The 26,365-nt window shown below is 41.5% G+C and overlaps 1 long non-coding RNA gene across 2 annotated transcripts in view; it reads left to right on the top strand.

The window, feature by feature from the left end:
• LOC119254867 (uncharacterized) overlaps positions 1–26,365 on the top strand; it is a 324,898-nt gene that overhangs the window by 24,414 nt on the left and 274,119 nt on the right. The window lies entirely within an intron of this gene.

Here is a 26,365-nt window from a genome sequence, read left to right as displayed (position 1 = left end):
CTCAGGTTGAAAAAGAATGAACGAGCAGATCAAAAGGGCTCACCATGTTCACAGTCAATGAAATGAAAAGAGAACTTAGTAACATTCAAAACAGAGGAATGGAGAGAAAGGCTGTAAGCATTCATGCAGAAAAATGGGTGAAAAACAAAAGAACAAAGCTAACCTGTCCTTAGACTGGCTTTTTCCTTGGAGGCAATAGAGTCGTGTTTACAGAATTTTGAAAGAAAAAATTGTTAATGGCCATTTTACATTTAGGCAAGTTTAAAAATGTCTGTTAATATAGACAGAAGACTTTTTTTTTAAGAGATATACTAATATCTGATATACTGAACCACAGATATACTACAGATATACTAAAAATTATGCCAATTTTTTACAGATATAATAAAAATATACCAACCATCTAATTTTTCTGAAAAAAATTTGCCCTGTAGAGACATACTTTATTATTATTATTTTTTAAAGATTTCTTTATTCATTCATTCATTCATTCATTCATTCATTTATTTATTTATACAAGAACTGGGGAACAGGTCAGAGGCGTGGGAGGATGAGAGAATTCACCAGAGCCAGAGCGGGGAACAGAGCAGGCAGACTGATGAAATACACTGCTGAGGGGAGCAGCGGGTGAGGCAGGAGAGGTCTGCATGCCATGTGGGACCCTCACCCCGCGGCCGGGGATGGAACCAGCACTGCAGAGGCTGAGGGCAGCTTCTCAGCCCAGCGCTCAACCTCTGTGCCACCAGGGAGGCCCCTATTTTTAATAATATTTTTTAATTGGGATAACATTAGGACCCCTTCCCCCCCATTAACATCACCACCACTGAATCACCTACGGTCTACTAATGTAGAACTTGGTACTTCTTTCTCTCTTGGTTCTTATCTCTCCTTCAGCCCCTCCCTGTCTAGATGCCTCTGTTCTATAGTTAGCTATCAAGGGTTAGTTTTTAAGCTTGTCTCTACTTGGCTCTTAGTTTGGTTTCTCTATATTCCACATATTAGTGACACCACTTGGTATTTGTCTTTCTCCTTCTGACTTATTTCATTTAGCATTATCCCTTATAGCTCCAACCATATCCAACCATATTTCCACAAATGGCATGGGTTTATCTTTTTTTGATTGCTGAGTAGTATTCCATTGTGTACACACACACACACACACACACACACATCTTGATCCACTCATCTCTTCTGGGCACTTAAGTTGTTTCCATGATTTAGCTATAGTAAATAGTGCTGCAGTAAACATGGTAGTGCAAGTGTCCTTTTGAATTAGTATTTTTGCAACTTTTGGGTAGATGCCCAGGAGCGGGATTACTGATTCATGATTAATGTTTTGAGACACCTCCATACTGCTTTCCATAAAGGCTGGACCAATCTGCATTCCCGCCAGCAATGTAGGAGGGTTCCCTTTTCTCCACATCCTCACTGGCACTTTTTTCTGGTAGAGACATATTTTAATATACCAAATTCAAGACTAATTAACCAAGGTACAACATAACCACCACCTTAGCCACTCATACATGGGCTGTCCCGAGGCAAAATATCATTCCAGAAAATGTGTTTAAAAGCTACAAGAATTTTAAGGAATTGTTGCCTCTTTCCACAGAGTCACCTGGGTGGAACCCAAAAGAAATTCTTTCATTACAAATTACTGCTCATTATCAAGAGAATACTTTTTTAACCAGCCACACGTTCATCTGAAAAAAAAAAGTTTTATATTTTACATGAACTTTATCACTAATTTCAGAACTATACATATTAGTGGTGATAAAAATCTACATGACGTATGATAAGAGTTATTAAACATTCCATTTATTGAATGGAGTATATACGCATGTTGATTCTCAATGACGCACACCTAAAACTTATGTAATGTTATAATGCAATATCACTTAAAAAAATTTATAACAACAGAAAACAGAATGTTACCAGGTTACCCGGGGCAGAGGGGAGGAAGCAAAGGGGTATAGAGCTTCTATTTTGCAAAATGAAAAGGTCTGGCAATCTGTTTCGCAACAGTATGAACATCCTTAACCCTACTCAACTGTGTGCTTCAAAGGGCTAAGGTGGTACATTTTATATTATGTGTTTCTTTCCACTATTCAAACAATTTAGAGAGACAACTTCAAGTAAGATATGTAACTTCTCTTGGGCTTAAGCTATGGCCTGTTATATGGAAAAGACTAAGATAATAAATGCCAAAGACTTCAAAAATCACTCATTTGTTATTAAGACATCAGCATGGAGGTGCACATCAGAATGTGAGTCTGGGGTTCACCACCAGCATCTCACTCCCTGCCCCATTAATTACTCCCCACATTTTCTTTGGAAGATGCTGAATCTCCAGGGTCTTCAGTTTTCTCAACTGTAAAATGGGGATGTTGTAGATTTCCTGCATGGGATGTGAGGACAAACGAGTCAACACACAGAAGGTCCCTGATGCCTACCACACTGCCTGCTGTTCACAAGGACAGATGTGAACACACGTCATGTGCAAAATAAGTTATATGTACCTGGTATGAAACAGGAAAAACATTCCAGTGTTTTCTTTGCATTGTAGGGATTTCTTTCTTTTTGTGTTTCTCCACTTTATGAGATTTTACTGAATGAGTTTGCATTACTAGTTTAACAAGATCTAAGCTTTAAAGAAGTCATTTAAATGTAAAAATAAATGATAGTCACTTATTGTCATTCCACACTTGTCAGGTGATGGACTGTAGAACTGAAAGCATTTGCTCCAGTCCCACCATTTTTGTGTTAGTTAGTCTTGAACTTTTCTTTATCTCCGGGAGGGAGGTGGCCACAAGTCCCTGTAGGGGCTTGTGGAAGTGGACATTGTTTGACCCTCATCCTGACTCCATTGGTGATTCCAGGGCTTAACTTTTTTTTTTTAAGATTTATTTTCTTATACAAGAACTAGGGTGCAGGGCAGAGGCTCTGTGTGTGTGTGTGTGTGTGTGTGTGTGTGTGTGTGTGTGTGTGAGAGAGAGAGAGAGAGAGAGAGAGAGAGAGAGAGAGAGAGAGAGAGAGAGAGGATTCACCAGAGACAGAGTAGGGAACAGAACAGGCAGACTGACTGAAATCTGCTGCTGAGGGGAGCAGTGGGGGAGACAGGAGAGGTCTGTAGCGCCACGTGGGTAGCTCCCTGGCCAGGGATCAAACTCAGGCTGCAGAGGCTGAGGATTGCTTCATAGTGCTGTGCTTAACCCCTTGTACCAGGGAGGCCCAGCTTTGCTTTTTATAACAAAGTATTTTTTTCTATAAGAGTAGAAAGAGAAAAGCAGCATGGAGGTCTGAGGCAAAATGACTACTCAGATCTGTCCCATTTCTGCCATTCCTGTGCCCTCCATCCACCTGTCCCTGCCTCCCATGGTAAAGGAGTTAATGCTTTTGAATTATCCACGGTCCTCTCCATTCACACTGGACGTGACCATGGAGCCCGGCAGCCGGCTCCTGTGTTACGGTAGTGGGAGGATTACACAGATTCGGTATTTAATCCATGGGGGAGAGTTTGGACGTGGTGGGGGGCTGTTACTGTGCTGGTTTTTAGATTTTAAATTTTTCTTTTTTACCCTTGAACCTTCTTTTGGCTCCTTTGTATTGCATTCCACGAGAGAATGTGGTGTGCTCTCAGCAAACTGTGCAGTGCTAGCCTATCCCAGCTCATTCTAACAAAACCTCTGTGGTTTTTGTGGCCAGCTAGAGACCGCGTGTTCCATGTCAGTAATTGAACACTTAACTTTTGGGAGAACCAGGCATGTAACCATGGTTTTTAAGTATCTCCCAAAGTGTATTTTGAGATGTGTTTTTGCCATATCTTTTTGTACATTATCTCATTTCTTCTGAATATTATTTTTTTGTTTCATGCCTCCATCAGCCCACTGTTACATTGGGCTTCATCTCTCCAGCTATTTTAAATTTTTCTCAATTTGTGTTTTGTGGTTATGTTCCTTCCTTAAACTTCTTACGTAAGGATTTTCACTGAGTGTCTGAGGGGTGTGTCAATGCTATGACATCATTTTTACACCAATTTTTATTAAATGTTAAACATTTTAATTTTTGTTACATTTATTACAAATATTTACTTTTGGGTGGGTGATATTAACACCCATGTTTACATCAATTTTAACCTCGTTTTATTAATTTTCTTTTTATTTGTACTTCCTAGAGGTTGGATAATTATAAAAACACCACCACCTCATAACTGTCTGGACTCTAGTTTCCAATTATGATGAGTTATGATTATTGAGAAAGCTGACTTGTGTCGCAGGCACTGAACTAAGTGCTTTCTTGATGTGGATTGTTGCAACAAATCCTCCCAATAACAATAAGAACTAGGCACTATCTTCACCTTTTTTCACATAAGACAGCAATGGTTTAGAGTGGTTAGTTGCACAAGGTTGTAAAGAAATAACAAGGCTCTAGGTCCTGTTGTTGCCAAAGCCCGTTCTCTTAACTTCCACCCTGAATTGACTCTAAATGATGAAGTTCTGTGGATTTCTGCTGGATTCCAGCAGACTTATTCTATAGCTAAGAGACCAAGAGAAGTGTATCTTGAACTCCACAAAGATGTTTTCTCCGTGCCCTTTCCAAGAACAGTGATAAAAATCAGAACAAAAAATATTTCCTAGAATCATCAAATATCAGGCAGTTCCAGGAAGTTAGTTTCTGACCAGTGTTAGTAATCTGTTAACAAGTAGTCGGAAACAGAATTCTGTGAGTTTTTACTCTGTGGAATTATTCAAAAAATGAGGAGCTCAAAAAGGGGCACAAAAGGGGCACCTCTGAGCTTTCCCGAGGGAGACGGGCAGGTATTTTGTCTGTTGTCTGCACTTGGGCGTTTGCTGTGTTGTAATGGAAAAGAGAAGGAAGAACATTTCAACTGCAACTGGCTCCTGTTCAGAAACCATGTCTCCTCCGCATCTCATTGGCCACTTAAAAAAGTGTTTGCTCTTTATGTTTGTACATGTTATAAAACATCAAAGACAAGAGAAGCCTTAACGTGTCTTCTGAGTTAAGAAAACAAAGGGCAGCCCTGCCTTGTCTGAAGAAATGTTTAAATCACAAATGGTTTTGCTTTTGAGGTTCTAGACAGGTGACTGGATCTGCAGGAACAGCCCTAACTCGCCTGCATCCACCCTGGAAACAAAAGAGGGGCTGGGGGTGCTTAGCAGGAGAGAAACATGATGGAGTTGGACCCAGAGTTGGTGGGGGAGCAGGAATCCTCTCCACATCCTGCACTTTGACAAACCTGTTCTTGCTTTGCAGCTGTTGTGCGAGGAGGAAGTTTTTCTGAGTAGCTGTATTTAGATTAGAACTTGGTCTAACAGAAGTACTAAAATGTTACACTGATGAACCAAATCGAGATCAAAACAGACAGACAGAAAACCAACACACAAACATGCCTCCTTCTTTGAAATTTCCTATTTCTCTGAGTGCAAGAAAAAGAAAAAAGCATTTAGGAATTTTGGAAAGCTCTGCTCTTCTCCTAATAGAAGAAAGTTAGTCTAGGAATTAGAGAATTGTCAACCAATCTGGTGGGAATAAATGAAATTCAGGGATTAAAAAATGTGTATTTGCCTTGGAGATGAGACCATTTGCCTGAGACCAGGTGCCTCGCTCTGGGAGTGGAGGGGTGACCCTGAGACTTTTAGGGGTCACCGCATTTGAGAATCAAGAAACCTTGCCTGGAAGGTCTTCCTCTGAGTCTGCCAGCCAGTTTGCTAGATGCTAACTCAATGGGCAGAGAGTGGATTCTGCCCAAGGAATGGATAAATCTTCTCACTGATGCTTAGACATGGATGTTATTTTGTGGTTCTTTTTAACAAAGGCAGATGATCGGATTCAAGAAAGCAAAGTGGAGAGCAGGGCCAAATGTAAGCTGTCACTGGGAGCTTTCTGCTTTAATCTTTTAAGTGCATTACCTTATTTTCCTTAATAGATGTAATTCTTCAAAAGAGGATGCCATTGGGAATTCTGCAATTTTAGTATTTCTGATAAATGTACCATTTTTAAAAAGTCTTAAGTGTGTTTTGAAATGGTAAATGGCATCTTCTAATTTAATTATTAACAAGGGGAACATTTCTGTTTGATTTTATTAATGCTTAGTGTCCTTGTATAATATAAGGTCAAAGTAAACCATAAAAGAGAGTGTGATATTTGCCAAAAAATCATGCAATCATTGGTTTATCTGTATAAATATAACTTGCTGAGTAATAAAGCAGAAAGCTGACTTTGACATTCTCTGTGCCAGGACTATTGTATTGAAACAGGAAGGTTCTCAAATCTCTCCTAGATCACACTCAGGAGACTGACTTGCCTGAGTCTGCTGTTTATTTGTTCTAATTCAGAGCAGAATGCATCCCCTTTTAAGCAAGTTTGCAATTTGGAATGCAGGCAGTAAGGAGCGTAAGCTTAATCACAAGAAAACTGATTGTAAATATCTTTCTAATAAAGATCCTCTTTTTTGCAATCTCTTTCAGTTGTGTACTTAGCTGTAGGTGCATTTGTGATCCTTTTCTAACCTAATAAAGTACTAACTAGTATTTGATGCTGCAGTAAAGTGATTAAGTGGGGGCAGGGAAGGGGGTAGGCAGGTGGGGATATAATTTTGGCCTTTCATCATGGAAGCTAAGAACAGCTGTGTGTTGCCATGGTAACAGCCTTTAGCCAGCCTGACCTTTGACCTCACTTAGGGACTCTCTTCCTGCCTCCCTCTGGCTGTCTAGATGTGGACGCAACCCTGTAGCCCTCTTTCTAGCTCTTCTTTAAGCCTCCAACCCTGTCCTGGCCTCTCGACTACCAGCTTCCTCATGGCCCATCACCTTGGCCTTCTGTAGGATGGTTGAGCCCTGAGGAGGCACAGCAAGGCCCCCCTCTTGCTCTCCCCCTGCTCTCTGTTCCATCTTCCTTCAACAGAGTCCGCAGGAAGGCCAACACGCTGGGCCATGCTTTGGTCTCACCTGCTCTTTGAATTCCCTCTGAGTTTCTGAGCCTCTCAGGCTGGTTAGGGAGCAGGGACCTTGACAGGCTTAACCAAGCCCTGGCCTTGGGGCTGAGCCACACATTTGGCAGGATGAGGGTGGCTGAGGGGACTGAGAACCGTGCACCAGAGCTAGGAGAAGAACTCCTGCGGCTGTGACTCCAGGCGGCAGCCCGGCAGGAAATGAAGAGAACAGAGCTGAACCCCTCTGCCCAGGTGGCCATGCTCAAGAAGGAGGGAGAGCAGAGCCTTTCTCAGAGAGGTTGGTAAGCAGCCCGGGAGCATCTTAGGTTTGTTTTCAGGGCTACAGAGTGATGTGTATGTGAGTAGTCAGTGACCACAGATAGTGGTTTGTTGTTATCTTGAATTTTCTTTTGGTCACTGTTTCATGAATGAATTGGCATTTGCCTTGGCCACCTCTCCTTACCCCCCTGACTAGAGAAACTCCTCTCAGTCAGAGCCAGAGGGGAGGCTCCTAGGCACTTCGTGTATTTGTAGGGCTGCCATCAAGAGATACCAGCCCAGGGAACTCAAACCACTTCCTTCCTCACGGTTCTGAGGCTCAAAGTCTGGGGAGCTGCAAGGGTGGTTTCTCCTGTGGCCCTGCTCGCGGGCCCGAGGCTGACTGCCTTCTTGCTGTGACCCCACAGGTCTTTCCTCTGGGTTTGTCTGTGTCCGAGTTTCCCCTTCTCCTAGGACACCTGTCATGCTGGACGAGGGCCTCCTTCACGGCCTCATTTAACTTAATCACTTCTTTAAAGACCCTATTTTGAAATACAGTCATTTTCTGGGGTACCCCAGGGTCGGGCTTCAACATGCAAATTTGGGGAAAAATAGTTCAACCATCATGCCCCCAGCCTCCAGGCTGTGCCATCGGCCTCACGCCAGCTGGTGGATATGCTGCCAGGGCTGCCTGGGCCACCCCACTGCACGTCGGTGCTCCTGACAGCTTGTGGCCGCTTCCGTGTCCTCTGATGCCTTTTATTCCTGGAACTGGGAAAGGATCTGCCCTCAAGCCAGGTCTGGGCCAAGGCCCGGTTGTGTTTGGCTCACTTTATATTTGAAAAGTCTAATTAGTGTCCAAGATTAAAAAAAAAATCAGATCTTGATAGTTCATGTAAATATCTCCATTTCTGGCTTTTCTACAAAAGCTAGAAAGCCTGGGAGCGTGGGGCTTGCATTTTCAGCTCACAGTACTCCACTCAGAGTCCTCGGGGCCTGCAGACCACCACCATGCTCCAGTGTCCCGCCTACCTCACTCCTGCAGTCCACCAGCTTGATCCCTTGAAGGATTCCGAGTTTTCCTACATTATGACCCCTCCACTCCCACCACGTGCACAGGGTGCCCCTCCACGCCCCTTCTTCATTGTCTCTGTCTCCATTCCTTTAGGGTTCATGTGCGTGAGTGCGTGGTTCTCACTGGTGTGATGGTGGCAATATCTGAAGCCATTTTTGATTGGCCTGGAGGAGGAGGTTACAAGGCATCTAGTGGTTGAGACTGAGGATTTGCTAGGCAGCCTAGCACAGGGCAGCCCCTCACAACAGCGGTCTGAACCCAAATGTCAGTAGTACCGAGGCTTTGAAACCCTGCCATTTGTTGACTTCAGTGCAGACAGCCAGAGGGAGAAAACAGCCCTGGCCTGATCTAATCCCACATCTCTGCTGCCAGATCCTTTTCATGTGATGCCAGTCTGACACCTTCCGTCAAGCCTATCCTCACATGTTATGGCAGGTCAGTTCAAATGACCAGGTATTATGTTAATGGATCTTCACATTTCTTGGGCTTAAGAGTGGGGCTCGTCAGTAGCCTTAGTCTCCAAGTTCTCCTGCCACCCAAAGTGACTTGTCTATTAATTCACTCTTGTTTAGACCCTTGCCACTTTGATATTCTTGATTTGATGCAAGTTTCTGAGCTCATTCCTTGTCTCCTGGATTTTACACACTTTCTCCAAACCACCTATTTTTTTTAAGATTTATTTATTTATGCATACAAGAGCTGGGGTGCAGGCCAGAGATGCAGGGGGCGAGAGGATTCACCAGAGATAGAGTGGGAGCAAAAAAGGCAGATCCACTGAAATACACTGCTGAGGGGAGCAGCGGGTGAGACAGGAGGGGTCTGCTGCACCATGTGGGTAGCTCCCTGGCCGGGGATTGAACTTGTGCTGCAGTGACTGCAGACAGCTTCATAGTGCTGCGCCTTAACCCCTTGCACCATCAGGGAGGCCTCCAAACCACCTATTGAAATACTATTTTGAATATACTACTCTCTGTCCCTCCCACCCCACCTAGTCTTTTGTCTAGAAGTCTGGCCCTTTATAATCCTCTTGGCCACTTTAGCGTTCTCTTCTCTTTCTGGTTAGTGATTGGTGCTTTAGTAAATGGTCAGTCACTATTAGTGATGATTAATATTATTCATATTATTAATGAATCTGTCCATCCTGAGCCCTGAGTATGTGATTGGGCTTATCTTGACTGTCTACATCTGTGCCCTCCACCCCTGTCACTTCCAGGTATCCAAATTCTTTCTACCATTTCAGATCCAGGTCAACTCATCTTGAGCAGAACTACACATGAACTCTTTTTTTTTTTCCTTTGAAATACTGAAGCTCTGGGCATTTGTATTAAAAACTAGTTAATTACTCTTTCACACCATTAATTTTCTTTTAATGGTATATATACCCTATTCCCTAGATGGTAGTTTCTTTGTGGAAGTTATATCCCTACTTAATAATAAGTAAGCCAATGACTCAGAATGCATTTGTGAGTCTTTATGATATTCTCCCATTCAATATTGGCTATAGATTTTTGGCAGTAGCTGTGATAGCTGAACAATTCTTAAAATGAACCTGGTGCTAGGAATAGAACAAGGCAGAGAGGAAGAACATGGATCTTGAGCTTAAAAGGATTCAACACGTTTCAGTCCACTCTCTACTACTTGATAGTCACATGATCCATGACCAGTCATTCATTGGCAAAATTGGAAATTTTTTACTAGGTTTTTCTGGATATGAGCTGAATTAGGAAACACCTGGACTATGAATGATTCAACTGGGATGCCATAACTGTATTTTCCCTTCTCTCTCTCTCTCTCTCTTTTTGTGGTGGGCAGAATAGTGTCCCACTCGCCCACAGAGGTTCACGTCTGAATCTCTAGAACTTGTGAATATGTTATGTCATAAGGCAGGTGAGAATTAAGTTCCAGATAAAATTAAGGTTTTGATTGTCTGTGCTTGAGAAAAAGGGGATTATCAATGTGGAGATGATTTGGGATTATGTGACTGTGCTCAGTGTCTTCAAAAAGTAGAAGTGAGAGGCAGATGGAAGGCACACCAGAGGAGATAGGATGATGGAAGCAGAATGCAGGATGATATGATAGGAGAAGCATTCAGTCTGCCATTGTTGGCTTTGAATCTGGAAGGGATCAGGGCAAAGGATGTGGGCAGCCTCCAGATGCTGGAAAAAGGCAAGGAAATGGATTCTCCTGTCAAAGCTTCCTAAGGACAGTAGCCCTCCCAAGACCTTGATTTTAGGTCAATGGGAATCATTTCAGACTTCTGAACTCCCAAACTACTCCCAAACTTGTCACAATGTTTGTGGAAATTTTATAACAGAAATAGGAAACAACTACATTTTTCTTTTCTTCCTTAACATTTGTGCTTGATTATTTATATTAGCCAAGTTAGAGAAACAACCTAAGTTCCCAAACACAACACGTGAGTGGATAAACATGAAGTGACATACGTGCACAATGGAATACAATGCAGCTATTAAAAAAAGGTGAAATAGTGCCATTGTGTCATCACAGAATGAACTGGAGAGGATTATACTAAATAAAATAAGCCAGAAGGAAAAAGACACCTGATGATCACTCATAAGTTAAATATAAAGAAAAAAAACAAAAGACAGACAAAACCCAACCAAAAGAAACAATTGGATTCTGACCACAGAACTGAGGTTACTAGAGGGGATGAGAGAGGAGCAAACTGTGGACTTCAGTGGTGTTGGTGGTATAGTGGTGAGCACAGCTGCCTAGTGTGGGGTTATGGGTACCTTGGTGGTGGGCAGTTGTGGTAACATACATTTGAAGAGGGGAGAACCTACACTCTTAAAACATATGCAGTAATCTAAACCAATGTTATCTAAAAAAAAAAAAAATACTCTGTCAGTCACTTAGTCTGTTCCTAACAGTTATTTGTCAAATAAAGCAATGAAGGAATAGGAAGCTTCCTACTTATTAGGTAGCTTGTTTCATTGTTCTGATTATCAGGAGCATCAGCCGTTTATTAAATAAAAATCAGCTTGTGATTGATCATTGACTGACTGAAAGAATGAATTCCTTAGGGTCTTCACCACAATAAATATTGTGTATCTATTTCATAAATAATTACTAGGATTACAAGTAAAAGAATGCAACAGGGTTAGCTGAGATCCAGTCATCTGATGATAATTGAATGAAGTCGAGGAGTAGAAAGTATAGTAACTTCTGCTGGGTGTGTCAGTGATTAAAATTGAACTCTTCAGGTATCCTTACTACATGCTAAACTCTGGACCACACACAATAAGAAAAATAAAGGCATGTTTAATGTACTATCTTTGAATATATTCAGAAGATCAGGGTACAGAGGTAGTAAAAGAGTTAGGAGGTAAATGCAAAAATGTTGTAGATCTCAACATTTTATTTTATTTTATTTTAATATTTTTTTAAATTTATTATTTAAATTTTACTTTTATATTCCCCTTACAATTACAACCCCCTTATTTTGACCCCAAGCCCTCCCTTCCCCACCCTCCACCCCCCATAGAGTGTCTCTGGTTCACAGTTCTTTGTTGATTTTGATATTTTCTTTCTTATAGTTATTCTTTTTCCTGGTCCCTTATTTAAGTTTTCTAGATTCCTGCTATGAGTGAGACCATCCGGTATTTTTCTTTTTCTTTCTGGCTTATTTTGCTGAGCATGATCCCTTCCAGCGCCATCCATGTTGCTACAAATTGCATGTGTTTATCTTTTTTGAATGCTGAGTAATATTCCATGGTGTATATGGACCACATCTTCTTGATCTCAACATTTTAAAAGATGATTAATTGACCAATGACGGTTGGAGAAAATGGTCAAGTTTGAGAAGAGGAGACCACCATTGCAGAAGATCCCATTCTATTCTTACAGGGGCTTCAATCGCTGGCAATGGGATTTCTGCTTGTGGGGGGCTTAGGGCTTATCCTTGCTAGCTTTGGAAGCTTTGAAGATCTCCATGCTGAACCTCAAGCCTGTATAGAGGGCTTGGCCTATTTTTGGAAGGACTAAATAAAGAGTTCTTTGCAGAAGTAGAGGAATGGTTTGAAAACTTGGGATATAAATGGTCCAGCACTTGATTTTTCACTAGGAAATTCTCATTTAGGATGATGTTAGATGAGAGATCACCCACTACACAAGTTGAAAGTCTCATCAGCAGGAAAAAACAGTGCTCACTTGGAACTCTCCTTGGTACTGGGGCCGCCAAATTGATCTCTCCTGCTTTCTTAGACCTACCGTAATTTTTTAAAAAAGATTTATGTATTTATGCATACAAGAGCTGGGGTACAGGCCAGAGGTGTGGAAGGTGACAGGACTCACCGGAGACAGTGGGGAGCAGGACAGGCAGATCGACTGAAATACACCGCTGAGGGGAGCAGCAGGCGAGGCAGAAGAGATCTGTTGCGCCATGTGGGTCACCTCTCTGCCCCGCCGGGGATGGAACTCATGCTGCAGAGGCTGCCAATACCTTCATAGTGCAGTGCTTAACACCTTGCGCCACCAGCGAGGCCCTTCTGGCTTTTCTCAAAAATAACATCTTACCTGTACAGCATTTTAGAGTCAACAGAGTTGTAAAACCTTTCTTTGATAGTTCTTCATAGTCTTGGAGTTTTAGTGGTGACCTTTATGTGGCATATACAGGTACAAATATTGATTTTTATGATGCACACCCGAAACTTATATAATGTGAAATACAATGTTACTTCCAAAAAGTTCCTTCACTTCTCTGTGAGCTCCTGCACTATGTTCTTCTTCCTATATTGAACTGTCTGTTCTCTGAAAAGCTGAAAGCCAGTCATTGTCTCTGCCCGGCACCTATCAAAATTCCCAGGTCATAGCTGCAATTCAGGGCTGTTGAATGAATAGTGGATTTCCCATATCTTATGGTTGCTCTTTCTTGAAATTTTCTCCTGACTTGAATTCTGTCACGACACCCACTCTCCTGCCACTTTTTGACTGTGCTTTTCCCCTCAAATTTATTCTCTTTCACTGCTCTCTTCTGACTCTATAGTTCAGTGCTCATCCTTTGCCATAGTCACCTTGGTGAGTCACCTTTAAAAGGTTCCTCTGATAGTAAAAATACAACTTCACCCTCTGTCCCCCCACACCTCTGGCCTACACCCAGTTCTTCTAAGCAAAAATAAATTAAATGAATGAATTAAATGAATCTTTACAATGCTGGAATATCTGAGGACATTTTTTCTGCACAAATTCCTTAAACTATCAGTCTATTCTTATAAATTATAATAGATATTCCACTAGAGTATTAATGGAAAATAAAATCAGCCATGGCTTAAAGGGCAAATGGTAAACTTTAACTTACAAACACATGGATGGGAAAGAAAATCTTGTTGAAGCAAAATATTATCCGGGTATGTTGAACTGGGAAGAATCACTGGCCACAGAAGGAAACTCACATTAATGTCATCTAAAAAGGTAAATTTGTTATTAAATTATGGTGGAGGATTATGGGTGCTGGGGGTTGGATGTGATAAGGTGAGATAACACCTGAGGAGGTTGATCCTGTACCCCTGAATCATATACAGTGTTGTAACCCAATGTAACCTGAATAAAAATAATGCTACAATTAAAACAAACAAAAATAAGCAAGAAACGAACAGCCAAATGTACAAAAAAAAAAGTGGTTGAAAAATCAATTATTGGTTCATAGCTCTCTCTGGGGGAAATTAACTTATCTTAATTAAGGTGCTATTGGTAAAATTAGAACAGAAGTATAAAAATAAGGAACAGTTTATCTTCTCTGTTAATAAAATTGATCAAGGAATTAAGGTAGCTTACGGAGTTGTGCACTGGAGAACTCTTTCCCTTCAAAACCACCCCCACCCCAGTTGCTATGTATTCTGGTAATACTCGTATTCGGAAGATCCTCGTGGAGGACAAGCTGATGTGGAAATATTAACTGTATTAGAAGGTGTGGGCAGAATGGCATGAAAATGTGTTCCGCCATTTTCCTTTGTTCCCTGACACTGCTTGGATTGAAACTTTGAGTTCTGAAACGTTCCTGCAATTGACTGCATGGCTTTCAAACTTCCCTAACAAAACACACTGTGCTAGCATTTTCAGAACTAATTATTATTGTGTGTTGATGTAATTTTTTTGTACAGCTCAGTACCTGGCCCATGACAAATGCCCAGGGATTGCATTATCCCACCCCATTTCCATATTTTCCTTACATCCAAACTCCTAAGTCTGGTTTTGAAGATGGATGCTCAATCTCTTTAACTGCTTTCGAGTCTACCAGCTGTCTCTTTCTTCTTTCTTTCCCTACCCCATAGAAAACCTACCCACTGCTCTTCTGGTGTCTTCCTGTTACTCTGCTTTCTCCACACAGGTAGCTTCTTCCAGATTGTCCTCATCTTACTTTTTATCCATCTGAATATCCTCTGTTCTGCACACACAATCGAAGTGCCACCTGCTTAGGGAAAGCTTATCTTGTCCCAAACAAAAGAAAGGTCTACCTCCTTGTAACCAACCCAGAACTTTCTTTTTACTAGGGTGAGACTTGGCACATTTCTTTCTTCCCTCCCTATTAGAACTACCAATTTCCAAAAGGATTGGGACTGTTCTTGAAAATTTAAAAGCTCTACACAGGGCTGGCTCAGGTTTTTACAAATATTATGTGTTCATTAATTAGTTGCTGGCCAAGTATATGAAAACCAGAGGTGACAAGATGTTTTTGGGGAGACTTACCTGCCAAGAGATAAGGTCCTGTTGTGGACAAGCGTACATATTAGTCTCGAGCCTGGTGGTGGAGGAAACGTGCATTTCTAAAATGTAAAATTTTCTGATAGACATTTCTAGATGACCTATTGTTTTCTTCTCTTGTGTCTTCTAAAATGTTTTCCTTAAGTATTCATTTGGAAAGCAATTAGTGCAGTGTCTTCTCATCTCTATGCATTTTCCTCTTTCTCTGCAAAGAAAGAGGACTTTTATTGCTGGGAGATAGGCCCTTTCTGTGGGGAAGGTTCCTGATAGTGACCTTGTAATTTTATTGGTTGGCTTGTGCTTAAATATGGCAAAGTCTCCAATGACTACACAAGTGTCCAAATGCATCTGATACTGGAATTCCCAGTCTTGGTTCTCCTTTGCCAATAAGAAAAGTAGAGGTTTGAGGAGAAGGAAAGTAGTTTTATTTGTTGACAAATGAGGAGGGTAACAGACTACAGTCAGGAAGACCACCATTCTGCTCACCAGCACCATGTAGGGGTGTCTCACTAGAGCTGCAAGGGCATGAGGGAGGGGTGCATGTGTGGGTTAACATACCCATTCTTGTCACATGAGTGTGGTGACTTGGTTGACATCAGCTTGTTCTCATCTGATGGTCAGCAATTCTGACGTCTTTGCAAGGTTCTGTCCTTGGCTTTTTTTTGAAGATTCTTTTCAGAAGGCGCTTTGTCCTCAGAATTCAAGGAAAGAGCAAGATGTTACTTAAGCATATAAATCAAGGTTTGTCAAACTTACAGGGAGAAGGGAGCATCTCTCCAAGGAAGGAGGGGTATATGTTTATTGCTGCACCACATGTTAAGAAAACAGGACTGACTTTCCTGTTGGGCAGAAGAGATTTTAAACTTTTAACTTTCATTGAAATTTCTCTTCTTGACAGATCAGTGTTCAATGTATCCTGTTCCTATGTCCAACTCTAGAGCTGGTCCAGGGTCATCCTGCTTCACTGCTGTATAAGGGGCTTTTAAATTTCTTGACTTGTAACCAATGTAAGCATTTCGGCAGTTCTCATAGCATTTTTAAATTCAAGAACAAAACCATAAACATAATCAAGCTTTCAGTAAGTCCTGGGACCATTTGTTTTTCTCTGGTCCTTGTTACCAAGAACCTTGGCCCTTGACAATGATATGCTTCCATTAAAGTCACAATGTTTTTTTTTTTTTTTAAGATTTATTTATGCATACAAGAACTGGGGTACAGGCCAGAGGTACATGGGGGTGAGAGGATTCACCAGAGACAGAGTAGGGAACAGAACAGGCAGACTGACTGAAATACACTGCTGAGTGGAGCAGTGGGCAAGACAGGAGAGGTCTGCTGTGCCATGTGGTTAGCTCCCTGGCTGGCCGGGGGATCGAACTCATGTTGCAGAGGCTGCGGATAGCTTCATAGTGCTGTGCTTAACCCCTTGAGCCACCAGGGAGGCCCAAAAAGTCACAGTGTTTTAATTACACCTATTTTGAGCTAAAAAAATGACCAGTTAGTGTCCTTTAATCCCAAACATGATTGTATTATCTGTCCATCAGATGAAGTAAAAATAGAAAATACACATATCCGTATTATCTCACTAGCTCATATAACTGATATGGTAGCGTGGCATGCTTCGTGGCATGCTTCTTTGCGCCTGAGTTTATGATGGAAAAGGAATGGTTTGGCAATGGGGAAAACAAAAACGGCTTTGTTATTTAACTTTCAGCTTCCAGTATACAAACCGTTCGGGTACCTATGGAGAGATTTAAATGCCATTGCCGATTTCTTGGCAAAGTGAGTCTTTATCTAGTCGGATGGGGAAAATGACATCAGAACTTTGCAGATCCGCACAAATTCTCAAGATTTCCAACTTACTTTTATAGGAACCAATTTTCTCAAGTTTCAGCTTTTTGAACATTTTCCTCACCATGCCCAGAAAACAGCCATTTTCTCTTTAAGCTTCAACCAGGCTGCAGATTGCCATCTCAGAGACATTTTGGTTATTCCCCCCTGTTAATTAACACATAGAAATCAATTAGGTTTGCTCCTGTAACTTTCATTTAGAGTAGAGCATTAAATTTAACAGATGATCAATCTCATTACTTTCACTGAGAGGTTTCACAGAGCCAGTCGACACCTGCTTGCGAGCGTTTTTACATTAAGTGCCACGTTTCCCTTTCCCCAAGCAGATCCCCCCACCATCTGCATCTGAATCACCTGGGATACTCGTTAAAGATGCTCATGGCTGGTTCTGCAGAGTGTGGCTGGGGAATGGAAACCTTTATCAACCCCTCAGAGCTTCTGAGATCCTCCAACGTCGGAGGAAGAGTGGGTTATTGAGGCAATAGGCGATGGACCAAGGGGACAGAGAACCTTAGTTTCAATAAGTAGTGTTAGTCAGGATTTGCTGTTTATAGAAGGTCAATACTTATTTTTTAAAACAATTTATTTATGCATACAAGAACTGGGGTACAGGCCAGAGGTGTGGGGGGTGGGAGGATCCACCAGAGACAGAGTGGGGAACAGAACAGGCAGACTGATGAAATACACTGCTGAGGGGAGCAGCGGGCGAGTCAGGAGAGGACTGCTGTGCCATGTGGGTAGCTCCCTGGCTGGCCGGGAGATTGAACTTGTATTACAGAGGCTGCGGATAGCTTCATAGTTCTGTGCTTAATCCCTTGAGCCACCAGGGAGCCCCCCCCCCAAATAATACTCTTACTTTTGATGAATGTACGCTGGGGTGGTTGGTTTGTTGCCATTGAATGAGTTTGGAAAATTCAATCGGGGTGGGAAGGTAAATAGAGCAGGTAAAATTTCAGTTTGAATTGAGTGTGTCAAGTCACTTTTAGGGTGTCTTTGGTTCTGAATGGAAAGCACGACTAGGATATGATGAGAAAGGCAGGAGGGGAGTGAGCGTAACTGAGACACAGTGTTGAGGAAACAAAACATTTGTCGTTAATGGACATCAACTGCTTCTAATTCAGAGGAAAGTACAGTGTGTATTTATAAATCTCAGAATTGCATGTATAAATTTTAACATTATGCATAAAAGACAGACAAATTAAGGTGGGTTTTAGGTCCTTTGTGTTTGATCATTTTTTCTTCTTTTATAGTAAGAGATAGATGTCAGAGACTTATAGACTCATTAATTTTCAAGGAAGGGCAAATATGAATAATTATACATTTAAATAAAATATGAATAATTATACATTTAAATCAAAGGAGGGGTTAAATGCATTTAAATTTATTTTGTATCTATTTTGTGATCAGAACTGTCTTAGGTACCAGGGAATCAACCATAAAAAGCCATTGACTCCATGAAGAACCTTAAGTACATGTATTAAATGAAAGAAGCCAATCTTTAGAGGCTCCATAGTATCTGTTTCCAACTTTGTGAAGCTCTGCATAAGGCAAAGGGACAGACAGGGTAAGAGGAATTATCCATGCTCATGGGAAGGGATGACTAGGTGAAGCACAGAGATTACTCTGTGGGATACAGAGTGCTGGATTCAACACATCATGCATTTGTCAAAACCCATAGCATTTGCAGACCAAGAGTGGACCTTCATGCAAACTATCGTCTTTGGCTGTTATTCACCTGCCAGGGCAGGTTCATCAGTTACAGCTAACGCCACCATGGGCTGTTGTAGTGGAGGGGTTGTGTGCTTGTAGGGTGTTGAGTATATGAGAGCTCTGTATTCTGTGCTCACTCTTGCTGTGAATCTAAAACTGCTCTGACAAAGTCTGTCCTTGGAGAAAACTAAAAAGGTAATGGTTGGGATTAATGCCGGAACACCCCACAGAAAGCAAAGTCATCAGGCAGTTGAGGAATTAAATGCTAAGAAGGGGGCAGCATGAAGGAAGGAACAGCTAACGATGGACAGAGAGAGTCAGTGAGGACCTTTGAGAAGGGGGCATCTGGCTACTCAGACAAAGCTGTTCCATGGAAACATCCCAGCACTTTGATATTACAGGGTATTGACAGTGGGGATCCAGAGATCACTTGATTTTGTCAGAGCAAAACCAGAAACTGGGGAGAGCAGTAAGAATGAGTCTAGAGTCTCCCTGGTGGTGCAGGGGTTAAAGTCTCAGCGTTATCAGGCTATCGCCAGCCACTGCGGCATGAGTCAAGCACAGCACTGTGAAGCTATCCAGTACCTGCAGCATGAGTTCGATCCCCAGACGGACAGGGAGCTAATCCATGTGGCGTAGCAGACCTCTCCTGTCTCACCCTCTGCTCCCCTCAGCAGTGTATTTCAGCAGATCTGCCTGTTCTGCTCCCTACTCTGTCTCTGGTGAATCCTCTCACCCCCTGCATCTCTGGCCTGCCCCCCAGTTTTGCATGCATGCATAAATAAATCTTTTAAAAAAAGCAACTAAGTGGAAAGAGTGTAAAAGTGTGTACAGATATATGCAGGTGAGGGAGGGGAGCTGGGAAGAACTAAGAGACAAGAAATGACTGAAATAGAATTCAAAGATAACCAACATTTGGATGCCATAAAAGTCACCTGTGTCGATTGCTTTATTATTTACATCCCCCCATTTTTCACACTTAATATTTTTGTTGATCAGATTAAAAATTATTTTTGGCTCCTGTGAGAATTAGTTGTCAAAAATAAAAAATGAATTTGGTTTTTAAGGGGCCTCCCTAGGGATTTCTATTTCAATGAGGCAAGGACCTCTGGACCCTATATATCATAACAGCAACATGATTCCAGGAAATTCTGAAGTCGTGTCATTCTTGGAGATTTTTCTAACTACCAGAAGCTTTGCTGCAGAATTCTATAAATATTTATCAGCTGTGACTTCTACCCATGGCAGGGTAAAGATCTCTGAGTTTGGGATGAGAATGTATAGTCTGATTTGACCTGAATTCAGGCAAAAATAAACCTTCAGATTTAAACTACCCTGTGCAACTAAATAATGACATCTTTTGCAAAACACTGCAAGGTAACAGGAGTGAATCCAATCATTTACAAAATGGTGTAGATACTGTAAAAACTTGGATCATTACAATTATACTTAATAGATTACATTTGCTTCCAGATCGGCTTTGATAGCCTCAGAAGAAAACGAAGTAGGACAAATTCTTAAAATACATCTGATGTTAACTGGGTTAACTTTAATTTTAGAAATTTGCTAGCTTCCTCCTTAGTTCTCAAAACTTCTTGGTTTAAACTTGTCACACCACGTAACATAGTCAATCTTACCATGTGTTTTTATTAAAATGCAGTATGATGTTTATTTTATAAGGTTAAGCATGTTCTACTTCCAAAGTAGCTTACTTCTCGAACGATTTTGTTAGAGAAGCAGATCAACTTCATTGCTTTAAAACTACACCTGAGACAATGTGCTCCCCAGAGCTTTGAAGGATGGCCAGGGCCAGATCAGTGTCCATCTCTGTCACCTCCATTGCTGAACTGCTCCATCACCTGCACAGTGTCTCAGAGCACTTGAAAGAATATTAATGTGAAAGAAATGCGACGTTCCTCTTGATAATTCCATGGCATTTTTTAAGAGATGCAGACATGTTTTGGTGTGATCGTGAATGCCTCCCTCCTGTCAACAACACACTTGACTGTGAGGTGTGTACAGTTGTCAGCCCACAGAGGACACTTGAGAGAGGGGTTTCCCAGCTGTGACAACTCTGACATTTATACACGACTTCTCAAAACAAGCCCTGGAGCCGAAAAGAACTTTCATCAACTCTCATCAATAACAAATAGATTTCATCCAACTGGGCTAGAGGAAAGTGTTTTTTTTTTTTTTTCCCTTTTCTCTGTGGAAAGTGATACTGCAATACAGTTTTCATATGAAGGAGTAGTTGAAAAGTATGCAGTCAAAATTTTTGGTAAAAAACCTCTTAAAAAAGACATTTAATTAAAGATATTCATGTGATAAGAGTAATGATGCTTTCCAGATTTGTGATATTTGTCAGCTTAGAAAATTTTGTGATTTTCTGTGATTTATTTTCTCCTTATAAATATTCACTCTAATACTTAATTTTGAATTTTATGATTTTCATTAGAAATGACAATGTATTCAAGAGTGCTAGGAATGAAAAAAGTAGAGTTCTTTTCATTTCATTCATTCTTTTTTCAGATCATTTTCAAAAGTGCTCTAGTTTGATGTTTTCCAGGGAAACTTCATTTAATTCTAAGGGTTCAAAGTCTTTTCCATGCAAGTAGATTTTTGTTGCTAGAAATATTCTATTTCACTATATTTATGTTTTTCTCAATTCTTATTTTATGTTTAGCCTATTAATTTTTTCTTTTATCAAATAAGCAGTTCCCATCCCATGAAAGAACAAAACCCATGTGTCTATGCTCATTTTGGAATCGTAAAATGACATCTGGACAAGAGTCATATGATTTGAAGGGCGTAAAGTAAAATAAAAGTTAAGATAGCTGTCAATGTAGGATGAGAGTGTTGCTCCCTCTTGTGATATATGTTCTATAATTCAAAGCATTTCTCAACCTCAGTGCATATAAAATTCTAAATATAACAGTGTATTTTTTAAACTTCTCATTGATGGATTATTGATTCATGATGTCTGTTTTATTAGTAGTAGATTTGTTGTCCTGCAGCAATGTTAGAAATCCTGTCTTTCAGCAAGTCTTCAAAAGTAGCTATTTTTGTCTTTATTTCCTTGCGTCCCATATCTGGGGAGCCAGATATGTACTTATGCACAGTTTGAAAGTCCTGATATGCTGGCATGGCTTGCCAGTCACCTAGGCATTGATTAGTTAGAATGACTTGGGGTTTTCCTTTCCTGCGATCTTGACATAGCTGCCACAATGTTCAAGGACATAGTGCCCTGTGTCTGCGTGGGTCATTGAGATTCTTCTGAGTCTGAGAAGGTGTCTGTCCAGGTGTCCTGGAAAATGACTGTTCTAGTTCTGCCATATATGATGACCTGAGTCTTGTCTCCACCTGGCTTTACCACCAGGTCAAAGTTTTAGGTTGACCCTGAGTCCAGAGCCATGGCCACTGCGTTCACCCTCTTCGAAGCCAACTGTTCAAAGATGTATTTGAAGAGGAGGGGGGGGGCTAGGCAGAGGCACGTGCAAATGTATCCCTGCTAGTGATAGACTAAGTCCCTACTTACTGACTCATGGCTTATATATGGGGAGACGATGTCATCATCTCCATAAAAAGAAAGATTTCATCTCCATGAAAGAGAGTGTCATTTTGTAGATGCCAAAATTTTGTATCTAATTTTATTGATACTTTTATTAGGAAAAGGAAGAATGGCTTGTTTTGGAAGTAAGCAGTTTATTTTTCAAATCTGTGAACAGGGTTGCATAAAAAAGCAATCCTAAAACATTGCAATCTCTGGCATGTTTGGCAATCTTTCCATTTTTGTGAAATTGCAAATAATGATAGTTTTATGGTATGTGTATCTCTGTGTATTTCTATTGACAATTGACTAAAAGTTAAAAGGCTCTGGATAGTGAAGCCCAAATTCCATACATACAAACCAGATAAAGGATAGGCCCTTTGTGTCATATTTTATCATGTGTGGCAGCTAAGGATTCTAAGGAGACACAGTATATATTTCCCCTAGACTTGACGTTCTTAATCTTAACACAGTCACAGATCACAGGATTTATTTTCCCCAGTAGAATCTGCGGCAAGTTAGAGCCCCCTTGTTTTTCTGAATTCCACTTACAGCAGCACTTTGTCTTAGGAAATGGAGTTGTGAAAAAAAAATAAATAGTATGTCTTGATGAACTATGGTGCTTGGCAAAAGTGGTTTCCACCCAGGCCTGATACAAATCAAGATGGAAATATGACCCTAATTGATAAAAGATTTCTCAGTGCACCTTGTGAATCATTGACTCCTATAAATGAAAATAGAAGCTCATTTGGCAGTGGCACCCAGTCAAGTTTCGGGACCAACAATAGTAACTATAGGTTGACTTTATCCGTAGGTCTATGGTGCTCACAGTTTCAGAATGAAAAGGTTTGTCACATATTTTTTTTGCCTTTGTAAAAATCTGTTACTTTATACAGCAAATTTTACTGCATACTACCTCATGATGAAGGTGTATTTTGTGTTGTGTTTAAAGACTAGCAATTTCAGTGGCATAAAGCCAACCAGAACCCACGTAATTCAAGCATTGATTTTAATTCTCCCAGATGCTTTTCTATTTATGCCAAATTAGATGCCATTTTGAAAGCTTGAATTCTTAATGAGTTTTTATTGTTTTTTTATTAGTCCATAGTTGGAGGCTTAGAAGGGTTTTCAAGGCGTCAATATTTTTTAGTTTCTGCACTTCTCATGTGCAGATTGCAAAGAAATAAGTATTCTGTGTGGAATCTCCCATCCCTCCCCTGACAGCATTAAAAAAAAAAACAAAAAACAAAAAACAAACCTGTGAAGTTGAATTTTATTTTTAACTCAATGGAAATTCACTACTAATTCATAATAGATGTCTTATCCATGACAACAAATGCACTGAGTTTGTTATATATTTAGTGAACAAACTGATTTATAAAAGGCAGAAAGACAAGCAGCTTGGGCAGTTCTTTTGCATTTCAAATGACAACCTGTGCTTTGATTATAAATAGAATTATCAAGTCGGTCATGTCTGTCTTAACTTAGAATGATATAACATGTTGTTTTTGCCTGCTGATGAGTAGGGAATAAAATCAAGGAAGGCAGGTGTGGAGCAGGGTTGGAGAAGACTGGCTGTGATCATAGATGTGATCCATGCACCCCCCCATCCCAGTTAAGCCCAGAATTGCAACTCAATTTGGAGGGTCGACAGCCTCATCAATGGGCGCTTGGTGCCTGTGTAAGCCAACAGCTGGGAAGGTGAAGGTCAAAGTCAAGGTGAAAAGGAGGAAACCAGAAACCAGTCCATCTTTGGAAAAAGAAAAGTTAGAATCACTTAAGTGAAAAATAAACTCACCCCACTTCCATCATTCAACTGACATAAGGTCAAGGGTGGACTTCTAATCTAGTGGAAAGTTCCAGTGAGTAAGAGGCAGGGAGCTCTCTGTAGTTTCAACACAGAGGCCCTGCATTCTCACTGTGTTTTCTTTGACTCTGTATTTCTGTTTGGTGTCCATTCATCATAAGGCCAATTGTATTAACTGTAGTTTCTTACTTTCTGTGTTCCTTATGTGCTGGCATTTGTGGTCTTGCTATTGTGGAGAGATTGCCTCTCTTGGGACTACCCAGTGTTTTGAGCTAACAAAGGACTCACCTGTGTAAATGAGCCAGTTTAGAATCCACATTCCCAACCATCTCTCTTATTAAATTCTCATACCCCAAGTCTATATTCTCCTAGGGTAAACTTCACCTGAATTATTGAACTCACCAACCCTAAGCTTATTTACCCTGAATTGAGTTAGTTCTGTTCTAACTCCTTGTCTTTCCCATGGAAGCCACAAAAAAGTCTCTTTGTAATTCTTGACCAAATCTAGCACTTCACCATGTGGTCCTGCATGATATCTTCACCCCTTTTTGGGAAATGTGAATCATAGAATTCTCCTTTCAATGGCATTGGTCTTTAAGCTAAAATCATGCAGGTACATTTTGAGACATACAACCTTATTGATGGGCAGGGGATAAGAATTCTTACAGACTATTTTCCAGTGATTAGACTGATTTCAAAGGGTCTCTCGTGACTCAGTGTGAATAGGCCAAGGTTATATGTGAACAATGCCACCATGGGAAGTTAACACTCTTTGGACCTTCAGAGACACAGAAATGGCTAAACAATGCCAAAGTCCAATAGTAATCTGAGTTTTCAGCCAGGAAGGATAAAGAAACAGAATTTATACGAGGGAGCCCATTTTAAGAAATTCTTACCCTTTTTCAAAGTCCATATTTTTTGCTCAATGGCTCGATGGTTAATCTCAATTTCATGGCTCAGCCTATCAGCACGTATTTGCCAAGTACTCTGCTAAGTGCTGTGGAGGCTGAAAATAGAGACAACATACTCCTACGAGTGAGAACTTCCTTTTTGCTAGCCTGGGTTTCCTGCAAGTAAAGGCAAAGACGAGAGTAGATGTGCATGAAATTTCCTGGATGAGCTATCTTAGAAGGCACAGGGGTTTCTTGCATTTCTGCATATCTTGTGAGGAGAGGCATCACCTGCCTTGTTCTAGATTCATCTCTTCAAGGATGTTTGTATAGTGAACAGTCTTAGGGACAAGAAATAGTGTCTCCTTCTGAATGAGGAAGTTAGGAAGAGGGTACCCTCAGCCCCAAGCCCATTTATCAATCTGAGCCATCAGTGGGAGCCAGGAGGGTGTCCCCTCAAGCCCAGGTGTCTCACAATGTCTTCTGGGACTGAATGGGGAATAATCAATGGGAGTCAGGTTGTCCCCCCAACCCAATTACAAATGGAATGTTCAGAACACCAAGAAAGCACCACAGTGCTAACTAAAGCAACGGGCCAAGGCTGGTTCTGTAAAGCCAGGCCAGGTAACGTGGGGAACTCAGTGGGGCTCAGTAACCCAGGAGACCTCACATGCTCCAAGCAACCAGCAAAAGACACCCTGTGCAGACATCTGAGGGCTGAAGGCCTCCACTCCTTGCCCATATAAACTCCTGCTCTCTGGCCCCTCAGCAGCTACCCACTCTGGACCCCTCTCTGCTCGGAGAGCTTTCCTGGCCTCCTTCATATCTGCCAACACATCCTCTCGTTTTGCTGTGTAACTCTGCTCTCGGCCTTGGGTTCTTTCCTTGCTGGGATGAGAACAGAGAGAGCCCTGGGGGTCCCGGACCCCTGGGTCTGATTCACTTCTAGATCCTAAGATAGGTTGCTTACTACTGCCCAATATAATAAGGATAATGTCCCCCTTCGAGGTGAAGGTCAGTCAGGCATAATGTTCATTACAAAAATTTATCTAAATTAGGGAACTTCCATGGAAACAACCACCTACAAACCCAAAGCCAAAGCGCCTCCTCCCTGCATGTGTGCAGGGGTGTCACGTGGCTCTGGAATCGCCTGTGCTGGAGTGTGGGGCTTGGGTAACTAGGGCAGCGGCAGCTCTGGCTGTGGCTGCTGCTGTAAGATCTGCTGTGACCTGAGTCTCGAAGTGTCATGAGCCGGTGGCAGACCAATTTCCCGACTTGCAAGAAGGGAAAGCAAATCTTGCTCCTCCAGGAGTCTTGACAAAAAGCCTGTGAAGAAAAATGGGGGAGGAAACTGGGGTGATGTGGGACAGCTGTCAGGCTGTCCTATAGATTTTACCCTCGTGCTAAAGAGAGGAAGGGAAGACGGCTGGGGGTGGGTGGGGGAGTGTTGGCTAGCTTGCAACTGGAGGAAGTTTTGGCAAAGCTGATGGGGATCCGGAGGTGGCCCCGTACCTCACGGGGATTCGGATGACTTGCCGAAGATCCTGGCACCATTGTCGGT

Source organism: Talpa occidentalis, unplaced genomic scaffold (genome assembly GCF_014898055.3).
Source record: "Talpa occidentalis isolate TD23 unplaced genomic scaffold, MPIMG_talOcc4v2.1 talOcc4.3, whole genome shotgun sequence".
In the NCBI taxonomy this organism is placed as follows: domain Eukaryota; kingdom Metazoa; phylum Chordata; class Mammalia; order Eulipotyphla; family Talpidae; genus Talpa; species Talpa occidentalis.
Note: the sequence above shows the minus strand (reverse complement) of the source record. Positions and strands in the feature narration are given on the sequence as shown.